Below are 9,267 nucleotides of genomic sequence, written 5' to 3'. Positions count from 1 at the left end.
AATTAGTGGTCAGAATTAATAACAGTGCAATTACTAAAAAGTAGCTGTAATAAAATAATAATAAACACTATGCCTAAACACAATAAAAGTCCAGAAACCTAGCTCTAATAGCTATGTTATAACTCAATCATAAAAGGATCCAATTCGGGCGTCCTCTGGAGCCCTGGCAGCTCTCTTCAGGGAAACAACCACCTCCTCGATAGATATCTAAACAAAAAAAAGAAGAGAAAGCGCCCGCTCCATGTGTAAATTCGGTTTAACAATTTCATTTCCTGGACAAGATAAAAATAGCAAACTCACAAACATCCGTTTGGTAAAAGCATTGTGTGAGACAGGCTCGGGCTCCGTGGTAATCCGGTGGTCACTCCGCAGCTCCAGACTTTGGACGATGACCGGGAAACTCGATAGGCTGCGCCCCTCGCAGTGTGGTCCTCCAGCAATCTGTGGTATGTTGTGGTTCCACTGTAAATCCGGTGTCTCGTCTTGGTCGCGTACCAACTTCCCTTCCGGCGTCAGGACGTATAGTGTGGCAATAGCAACGAGAAGAAAGTACTGAGGTGGGGTTGGATCCTCCTCGGTTATTTCTTGTTTTATTAATAAATAATTTACTATATTTTAATCTCTGGTGCGCATTGTGTGCATTTTTCTTCTTGTCTGCACAGTGCTTCAGATGCTGCATCTGAAAAAATGCCGGTGGATCGGGATGTGAGGTAGGAAAGTGACGTCCGCGCCGGAACGTTATTGCCACGCCTCCAAATATTTATTGCCACGCCCCCAATCGCACCCGCTGCATACCCTGCAAAGCCATAAAAAAGCTCAGGCTTCAGCAAGTGTATTGCAGCGTGTGTGCCTTCCCTCCGTCTGAAATACTATAGACGCAGCCTTATCGACGCTTACTAAATAGGCCCGTGTCTCTCTCTCTCTCTCTCTGTGTCTCTCTCTCTCTCTCTGTGTCTCTGTCTCTCTCTGTGTGTCTCTGTCTCTCTCTGTGTGTCTCTCTGTGTCTCTGTCTCTCTCTCTGTGTCTCTGTCTCTCTCTGTGTGTCTCTGTTTCTCTCTGTGTGTCTCTGTCAAAAGAACATTTCAGTATTGCCAAAGCGTGAGTAAAAGGGGGTGTGGGACAATGATTACACGAATACTAGGGGGTACGGTATAATGGTTATACAGTACATTACTTTTGTCTCTCTCTCCCTATGTCCCTCTCTCTGTCTCTCTCTCATTCTCTGTCTCTCTCTCTCTCTGTGTCTCTCTCTCATTCTCTGTCTCTCTCTCATTCTCTGTCTCTCATTCTCTGTCTCTCATTCTCTGTCTCTCTCTCATTCTCTGTCTCTCTCTCTCATCCCTGTATGATAGGTATGTTCCAACTCTATTTTTTGCTCTTCTTTTCCGTTTGAGAGGAGGGAGTCCCTCACCTCTTCAGCCACACACCAGGAACGCTGGGTTGCTTTCAGACGCTCGGAGAGGCGGATACAGTCGTGGATTGCAGGCACTGATTTATCTGGTAAGTACCGCAAACATGCTTGAACAAGGGCCGTAGACATTTTATTTGATGGTTTAGATTATCATTGTCTGTGGTTGTTAGTTATTGGTATTAGAGTTTTTTGATGTTGTTACGAATCAAATACATTTTGAAGTAGTAATCCCCTCCGAACTGGGCATTCCTGGCCAATAATGCCCTGGCTGTAAGAGTTGAAGGGCCCAAGCAAAGCCCCCACCTCTATACACACTAACACTGCAGGGGCATCAGAGTGTCTTGTTGTCATGGCAACAGGGGGTGTCACGTGATGTAATTTGTTTAATAAATTATTTTTTAAGGTGTCCCGGTTTTTCATTTTCGAAATCTGGTCACCCTATTGATCAAGCAGAAAAAGTGAAGAAACAATTGTAGTTTTGCTAATGGACGTCATTTTGGCATATCATTCGCTTTGAGGATACCCATTAATATGAAGAAAAATAACATCGATTCCCAATGTAGCCCCCCTTCCCTGGGCCAATCGCAGATCGGGCCCCCCTCCTCTGTACTAGGGTCTGGCTACGTGTCTGAGTGTGGTGCATACCTGCTGGCAACAGGGGGGCCTGAGTCTCCCGCGATGGTATGGGGGATGACAGGATCAGGTTTCTGGGGTGAATGCCTCCGTCTTATCAGAGCAGGATGAAATTTCTCTTCAGAAGGACTTGGAGAGACTGGAAACGTGGGCAGGTAAATGGCAAATGAGGTTTAATACAGATAAATGTAAGGTTATGCATTTGGGATGCAAGAATAAAAAGGCGACTTACAAATTAAATGGAGATATATTGGGGGAATCCTTGATGGAGAAGGATTTAGGGGTGCTTGTAGACAGCAGGCTTAGCAATAGTGCCCAATGTCATGCAGTAGCTGCAAAGGCAAACAAGATCTTATCTTGCATCAAACGGGCAATTGATGGAAGGGAAGTAGACATAATTATGCCCCTTTACAAAGCATTAGTAAGACCACACCTTGAATATGGAGTACAATTTTGGGCACCAATCCTAAGAAAAGACATTTTGGAACTAGAGAGAGTGCAGAGAAGAGCCACCAAATTAATAAAGGGGATGGACATTCTAACTTATGAGGAGAGGCTAGCTATATTGGATTTATTTACATTAGAAAAGAGGCGTCTAAGAGGGGATATGATAACTATATACAAATATATTCAGGGACAATACAAGGAGCTTTCAAAAGAACTATTCATCCCACGGGCAGTACAAAGGACTCGGGGCCATCCCTTAAGGTTGGAGGAAAGGAAATTTCACCAGCAACAAAGGAAAGGGTTCTTTACAGTAAGGGCAGTTAAAATGTGGAACTCATTACCCATGGAGACTGTGATGGCAGATACAATAGATTTGTTCAAAAAAAGGTTGGACATCTTTTTAGATGGGACAGGTATACAGGGATATACCAAATAAGTATATATGGGAAGGATGTTGATCCAGGGATTAATCCGATTGCCAATTCTTGGAGTCAGGAAGGAATAAATTTTTCCCCTTAATGGGGTTTTTTGTTTGCCTTCCTCTGGATCAATAAGTAAGTATCTGTTGTCTGAATTTAGCATAGGTTGAACTTGATGGACGTACGTCTTTTTTCAACCTCATCTATTATGTAACTATGTATGTAATGGTGCAGCGCCTCCATCTCTGAGCCCCAGGAATACGGGTGGAATCCTTCCAGAGAGTCCCCCCCCCCCTCGGGGATGAGAGATTCCAGTCTCACACTGTATATCTTTAAAAGCAGCCGCAGCTCTTTATTCACAGCAGCAGAATAGCAGCAACAAGACTATATATCAGGTACAGGGTGTCTTCCTCCACACAGGACTGCTCTCCCTCAGGATGGTCTCTGTGTCCCTGCCACCACCCCAGGTCAAGGGCACCCAGGGTGGGGCTAGCTCTTCCCTCGCCCCCTAAACAGGGTGAGAGGAATTGGTCCACCTCCCTAACTAAGGTTGCATCAGCTCTACTCAGAGGCTGATGGCTCCCCTTCTCCAACGGCCAATTGATATAGGCTCTCTCTGTCACCCTGGGCCAGCCAGGTGACAGACTCAGCAGACTCTAACTCTGGACTGAACTCTTAACTCTGACACACACTTCTACTAAATAGGAAGTGCACTGCTCTTTATGATATTGGCAGGCACTGCCCCTGTGTCTCTGCCTACCACACAGGGTCAGGTACCAATTTCAGGAATGTACCGTTATTAGCGTAAACACAACAGAGTTCCATGGATCTAGCATTAAGACTGTAAGCTCTGCAGGCCAGGGATTTCCTTTCCTATTGTCTGATTTTGTTTGTTGCACTTATTGTACTATAATTCTCTGTACTGTATTGCCTCTCTTATAAAGCGCTATATAAATAAATATTTACATACATAATATATCTTAATGCATCTTAAGACACCTTAGAGTTCCCTCTATAAGACACTTTATGGTCCACTCAAGTGAATAGTCTGTAAGTAGGGTGACCATTCGTCCCGGTTTTGCCGGGACAGTCCCGTTTTTTTCTGCCCTGTCCCGATTTTAGCTCCGTCCCGGTTATGTCCCGATTTTTGTCCCTGGTCCCGGTATTGCGGGGCAGCGGCGGTGAGGAGAATGCGGCGGCCGGTAAGTATTTTCTATGTGTGTGTGTGAATGCTGCCGGGGAGACTGAATGAAGGAGAATGCCGGGGGCGGGACTTAGAATGCCGGCCGGCCCGCAGGGGATTGGTTGCAGGCAGGTCAGAGGAAGCCGGGGGCGGGACTTCCGCTTTGTGCAGAGCACAAGTGTCTTCCCGCTCCCGGCTCCTCTGTTCGCGGTGAGTGTCCCCTTTCTGTCCCGGGTCCCAGCCAGGGGGGGTAATAGGAGGTGGTAGCGGGGGTGCGCCTACCTTTGTACCACCTTGTACCTTTGCCCCCCTGGCGCTCCCACCATTGCCCCCCCGGCGCTCCCACCATTGCCCCATCAGCACTCCCACCTTTGCCCCCCGGCGCTCCCACCTTTGCCCCATCGGCACTCCCACCTTTGCCCCCCGGCGCTCCCACCTTTGCCCCCCCCCCCGGCGCTCACAGCTTTGCCCCCCGGCGCTCCCACCTTTGCCCCTCCGGCGCTCACAGCTTTGTGTGTGTGTGTGTGTGTGTGTGTGTGTGTGTGTGTGTGTATGTGTATCAGTGTGTGTGTGTGTGTGTGTGTGTGTGTGTGTGTGTGTGTGTGTGTGTGTGTGTGTGTATGTGTATCAGTGTGTGTGTGTGTGTGTGTGTATGTGTATCTGTGTGTGTGTATTTGTGTGTATGTGTGTGTGTGTGTGTATGTGTATCTCTGTCTGTTTGTGTATCTGTGTGTGTGTGTGTGTGTATCTGTGTGTGTGTGTATCTGTGTGTATCTGTGTGTATCTGTGTGTGTGTGTGTGTGTGTGTGTGTGTGTGTGTGTGTGTGTGTGTGTGTGTGTGTGTGTGTGTGTGTGTGTGTGTGTGTGTGTGTGTGTGTGTGTGCGCGCGTGTTTCAGTGTGTGTGTGTGTTTCAGTGTGTGTGTGTGTTTCAGTGTGTGTGTGTGTTTCAGTGTGTGTGTGTGTGTGTGTGTATCAGTGGGTCTGTGTGTGTGTGAATCAGTGTGTGTGTGTGTGTGAATCAGTGGGTGTGTGTGTGTGTGTGTGTGTGTGTGTGTGAATCAGTGTGTGTGTGTGTGTGTGTGTGTGTGTGTGTGTGTGTGTGTGTGTGTGTGTGTGTGTGTATTAGTGGGTGGGTGTGTGTGTGTGTGTGTATCAGTGTGTCTGTATCTGTGTGTGTGTGTATTGTATTGTATTGTATGTCTTTATTTATATAGCGCCATTAGTGTACATAGCGCTTCACAGTAGTAATACATGTGGTAATCAAATAAATAACAGATAATATAAAAAACATATCATGGGAATAAGTGCTTTAGACATAAAAGTAACATTTCGGAAGAGGAGTCCCTGCCCCGAGGAGCTTACAGTCTAATTGGTAGGTAGGGAGAACGTACAGAGACAGTAGGAGGGAGTTCTGGTAAGTGCGTCTGCAGGGGGTCAAGCATTATGTATCGTGTTTATAATATCCACAGTGCTATTCATATGCTTCTTTAAGCAAGTGTGTCTTAAGGTGGGTCTTAAAGGTGGATAGAGAGGGTGCTAGTCGGGTACTGAGGGGAAGGGCATTCCAGAGATGTGGGGCAGTCAGTGAAAAAGGTTTAAGGCGGGAGAGGGCTTTAGATACAAAGGGGGTAGAAAGAAGACATCCTTGAGAAGAACGCAAGAGTCTGGATGGTGCATACCGAGAAATTAGGGATGAGATGTAAGGAGGGGCAGAAGAATGTAAAGCTTTAAAAGTGAGGAGAAGAATGGAGTGTGAGATGCGGGATTTGATCGGAAGCCAGGAGAGGGATTTCATGAGGGGAGATGCTGAGACAGATCTAGGAAAGAGTAGAGTGATTCTGGCAGCAGCATTTAGGATAGATTGTAGGGGAGACAGGTGAGAGGCAGGAAGGCCGGACAGCAGGAGGTTACAGTAATCAAGACAGGAGAGAATGAGGGCCTGAGTTAGAGTTTTAGCAGTCGAACAACAGAGGAAAGGGCGTATCTTAGTTATATTGCGGAGGAAAAAGCGACAAGTTTTTGAAATGTTTTGAATGTGAGGGGCGAATGTGAGAGAGGAGTCGAACGTGACCCCTAGGCAGCGTGCTTGGGCTACTGGGTGAATGATTGTAGTTCCAACAGTAATGTGGAAGGAGGTATTAGGGCCAGGTTTGGGAGGAAGTATGAGGAGCTCTGTTTTAGCCATGTTGAGTTTAAGGCGTCGGAGGGCCATCCAGGATGATATAGCAGAGAGACATTCAGAAACTTTGGTTTGTACAGCAGGTGTAAGGTCAGGTGTTGAAAAGTATATTTGTGTGTCGTCGGCATAGAGGTGATAATTAAACCCAAAAGATGTTATTAGGTCACCTAGAGAGAGTGTGTACAGAGAAAAGAGAAGAGGTCCCAGGACAGAGCCCTGGGGTACCCCCACAGAGAGATCAATAGAGGAGGAGGAGGTGTTAGCAGAAGAGACACTAAAAGTACGATGGGAGAGGTAGGATGAGATCCAGGATAGAGCTTTGTTCCGAATACCTAGAGTATGGAGAATGTGGAGGAGAAGAGGGTGGTCCACGGTGTCAAATGCTGCAGAGAGGTCGAGTAATATGAGCAGAGTGTAATGACCTCTGTCTTTGGCAGCATGGAGCTCGTCAGTTATTTTAGTGAGGGTTGTTTCCGTGGAGTGAGCAGTGCGGAAGCCAGATTGTAGAGGGTCTAGGAGAGAATAAGTGTTGAGAAAATGGAGCAAGCGAGAGAATACAAGACGTTCAAGTAGTTTAGAGGCAAAAGGCAGGAGGGAGACAGGTCGATAGTTAGAAAGACAGGTAGGGTCAAGCTTGCTGTTTTTGAGTAATGGTATGACTGTTGCATGTTTGAAGGAGGATGGAAAGGTTCCAGAGCAGAGGGAGGAGTTAAAAATGTGTGTAAGCGTAGGGATTATAGTAGGAGCTAGAGGTTTTAGGAGATGGGAGGGAATGGGGTCAAGAGGGCAAGTGGTAGAGGGAGAAGAGGAGATCAACAGCGACACATCCTCCTCTGAGACAGTGGAAAAAGACTCAAGGAAGGCAGGAGGAGAGTTAGGAAGAGGTGTAGGATGGGGGGAAGAAACAGGGGATGTTCTGCCGTATGGATTCCACCTTTTCCTTAAAATAGTCTGCAAAGTCCTGAGCGGAGATGGAGGAAGGAGAGGCAGCTGAGGGTGGTTTGAGTAGAGTATCAAAGACAGAGAACAGTCGGCGTGGGTTAGACTTGTGCATGTTATTAGTGCAGAAAAGTAGGCTTGTTTAGCTTGCGAGAGGGCAGAGTTGAAACAGGATAGCATAAATTTGTAGTGAAGGAAGTCTGCGAGAGTGTGAGACTTCCTCCAGAGGCGTTCAGAGGAACGAGTGGAGGAACGCAGCATGCGCGTGTGGGAATTTAGCCAGGGTCTAGGGTTAGAAGGGCAAGGGCGGCAGAGAGAAAGCGGGGCATGTAGATCAAGAGATGAGGACAAGACAGAGTTGTACTTTCTGACCAGGTTGTCAGGGTCTGTAGCAGAGCTGAGAGAGGAGAGGGAGGAGTGTAAAGTGGACTCAAAGTCAGGTAAGTGAATAGAGCGCAGGTTTCTGCAGAACCGGGGGGTAGATGGAGGTGGAGAAGGGGAGAAGCGAGATAAAGAGAATGAGATGAGATGATGGTCAGAGAGAGGAAAAGGGGAAATGGAGAAATCAGAGAGAGATAAGTTTTTAGTGAAAACCAGGTCTAAGTAGTGGCCATCCTTGTGGGTGCTGGCTGCAGTCCACTGTTGAAGGCCAAAAGAAGAGGTAAGAGAAAGAAAGCGGGAAGCCCAAGAGAGAGAGGGGTCATCAATGTGGCAATTGAAGTCCCCAAGGAGAAGAACAGGGGAGTCTGAGGAGAGAAAGAAAGAGAGCCAGGATTCAAAGTGAGAGAGAAAGGCAGAAGGGGGATGAGTAGAGGTAGGTGGGCGATAGATGACCGCCACATGAACAGGGAGAGGAGAGAAGATCTGGACAGTGTGAGCCTCAAAGGAGGGAAAAGCAAGAGAGGGGGGAATAGGAAGGGTTCGGTAACGGCAGACAGAGGAGAGCAGGAGCCCCACGCCTCCACCCCTGCCATCAGGGCGCGGTGTGTGTGTGTGTATCAGTGTGTCTGTATCTGTGTGTGTGTGTGTGTGTATCAGTGTGGCTTTTTTGGCGATAAGCTGGTGATAAGTGGCTTATCGCTGCTTACTGCATGAGGGCCTTAGGGAGGATTTGTTCCTTTAAAGTACACCTAGTTTGGCATAGGATTTGGATGTCAGGGTATCAATGTGCAACCCAAATGTTAAATGGGAGTTGAATGATCAGATATTTCAAACAAGTAACAGGGGCTAGGATGGTTTTAGAGCTGGTTTTTATCTGAAGCTCTGTCATTGGTAGCTTTAGCAATTTAGCTCTGGTCCCAAATACCATTGTTACAGTCTTGTCAGTGTTTAAAATCAGTTTGTTTTGGGAAATCCAGTTTCAAGTCTCAAAAATCAGATTGAAGTACGTGTTCAAGGTCAGAGAGGCGAGGGTTGCGTGCATATAGGATAAGATCTAAGGCCTCTCACAATAACCCGTTAGGAATATTAATTCCTCATCTATCCGACATAAGTATAAAATATAGTCTACCAAGACCCCTAATACAGAGTTACCCACCTTATACGGGAGCAGCTGCCAGACGAGTATAGTAAATGTATCTTATTTCTTTTGCCACTGGAGGGCAGCGTGGAGTTGCAAGGAGTGGCGCCCGTAAGGACGACGTGCCAGTTAGGCGGAAGGAGAAGCGCACACACTTTTATGTGAAACGGATATATTTGGGGAGGGATTTAGGAGTCTGAGTAAGAAAATTAACCATTGAAATATGTACAGATTTAATCCCACTTTTGGAAATTAGGGATGTTGCCTAAAAGTTTGAGAATGCATAAAGTGCCACCCATGGGCTTTAATGAAGCAGCATTTGTGGGCTAAAGGGAACAGCATTCTGTATAAAGGTATTTTGGACTCGATATAAATAATTGATGCCAAAAACTAATATTAAGTAAATTGAGAATGGAAAAATCTTCAACACAAACGTACAGAATGTGATATTCTGAGAGATCTTACAGATGTTATCAAATCCCACAATGAATATATAGAAAATGTCTGTATAGAACGAGTCAAACAAGAATATGCCA

This window comes from Ascaphus truei, chromosome 16, assembly GCF_040206685.1.
Source record: "Ascaphus truei isolate aAscTru1 chromosome 16, aAscTru1.hap1, whole genome shotgun sequence".
Lineage (NCBI taxonomy): Eukaryota > Metazoa > Chordata > Amphibia > Anura > Ascaphidae > Ascaphus > Ascaphus truei.
The sequence above is the reverse complement of the archived record's forward strand: the minus strand, read 5'-3'. Positions refer to the sequence as shown.